This window comes from Cervus canadensis, chromosome 15, assembly GCF_019320065.1.
Source record: "Cervus canadensis isolate Bull #8, Minnesota chromosome 15, ASM1932006v1, whole genome shotgun sequence".
Taxonomy (NCBI): domain Eukaryota; kingdom Metazoa; phylum Chordata; class Mammalia; order Artiodactyla; family Cervidae; genus Cervus; species Cervus canadensis.
In genome coordinates this window covers 69,772,440-69,774,426 of record NC_057400.1, presented here as the reverse complement: position 1 = coordinate 69,774,426, position 1,987 = coordinate 69,772,440, and the positions used below count along the sequence as shown (strand labels likewise).

Below are 1,987 nucleotides of genomic sequence, written 5' to 3'. Positions count from 1 at the left end.
ATAGAAAATACTAAAGATAACACAAGAAAAGTACTGGAGCTACTCAAAGAATTTGGTAAAGTTGCAGGATACAAAGTTAATGCACAGAAATCTCTTGCATGTGTATATATTAATAATGAAATATCATAAAGAGAAATCAGGGAAGCAATACCATTTACTGTCACAACAAAAAAATAAAATACCTATGAATAAATATACCTTAGGGTGGCTGCGCCGCCTCCCTCCGAAGCGTGAGGATACACCCTTTCGAGAGCCTGCCATCCTTCTCCTTTCAGCTTCAAACCCCTCTGAATTGCTGCGGGACAACTCCAGCCCAACATTCTCGTTCTCGCTCTCGCTCTCGCTCTCGTTCTCGTCCCTTGGAGGACCTCGGCCCCGACACTGCCCCCTTTCCTGGATGTACTGGCCCCTCCCAACCCTATAAAATGTCCAATAACCTACAAAGGGTCTTCTTGAAACCTACAGAGGAAAAGTCAGGCAACGCCTCGCATTGTATTGTTTGTGTGTTTTCTTTTCCTATTTCCAGATCCAGAATGAGATGGCATCAACACTAGAAAAAGTTACTCAAGAAAGAAATGACAAGAACAGTTCTCAACGAAGAAGCAATAAGGCGTCATATCTGAAGAGTGATGCTGAACTTAAAAAGATATGTGGTATCACTAAAGATTTGAGAGTGTGCCTTACTCGGATTCCTCAGCAGTTGGGCTCTGGAGAAGGTTTTGATTCCTTTAGCCCTTTGGTGAAGAATGAAACTTACAAAGAGGCAGAGTTTATAGTGAAGGAGGAAGGGAGAAAACAGCAGGGTATTGATAAGAAAAGAAAAGCAAAAACCACTAAGAAGATGGATCGTCCAAAGAAGAGAAGAACCAATAGTGTTAATAACACAACTATAAATGGAGGAGCTAATGTCACCAGTTCCCAGCTCATTAACAGTATTTTACCAACTTCAGATGTGTCAAACCATAACATCCTCACAAGCTGCAACAAAAGCAGAGAAGAAAAGAGAACTGAGGTAGAGCATTGTACTCACGGAAACCGAGAAAAAGGCACATTGAGCTCAAGTACAGCTTTTGAGCAAAGCCATTCCTTTAATTAAAATTATACTGAAGATATTTTCCTGATGACACCACCAGAGTTAGAAGAAACCATTAGAGATGAAAAGATAAGAAGACTTAAGCAAGTGCTGAGAGAGAAAGAAGCAGCTCTTGAAGAAATGCGTAAGAAGATGCATCAAAAATAGTAAAATGGCTGTTCTTAAAGGCATCAATGAAATAGCTGTGTTTTTTCATATACTTTTGCATTAAGTTAGTTATAGGTGCATTCTGAAAGTGTTTTTGAATGTGAAAATTGTCTTTTCATCAGCTGATTATAAAATTTTATGTAAGAAATACAGAAAACGTTAACTCACATTTGACTTTTATGAATAACTCATGGGATATCTGAATTCTTGTCTATAGATACCTTTTTTTGGAAGGAAAAATTTTCTATTTTTCTATTACTTCAACTAGAATTCCCGAAGTTTGAATATTTGTTATTGTTTGTATGTTTAGCTAAATTGCTCAGATGTTATTCCAGCAATAGTTGATTATTGTGTACTTTTAAAATTATATAATCCAAGATAGGAAATCAGCTCAAAGCTTAACTTTACCAATGAGCTTGTATCTTTATATGTCTCTTTACCCGTAAAATGACAATACCTTCTACTCACCATTGTTGTAAGTTTTTCTTAAATTTTATGAAAGAAAATGTATTATAGCAGCATTATTAAAAAATTCAAACATTTCTCAAGAATGAGGGATGTTTGTTTTGTAACTTTTACAAAGTAGTTTCTTATGATACAAAATGGGTTTTAGAATTCAGGCTGTATAATGTATTGTTTGCTTAAAGTGTATGTTATCTCTAGGCAAATGCTTCCCTTTTTTGAAATATGTAAATATATGACTAAGACTGTAGGAAAAGTAAATCTGAACATGGCCACATTTAATAC

At 35.9% G+C, this 1,987-nt stretch overlaps 1 pseudogene; it reads left to right on the top strand.

Annotated features, from left to right (window-relative positions):
• Positions 1-492: 492 nt before the first annotated feature.
• Positions 493-1,783, top strand: LOC122453923 (annotated as a pseudogene).
• The last annotated feature ends 204 nt before the right edge of the window (positions 1,784-1,987 follow it).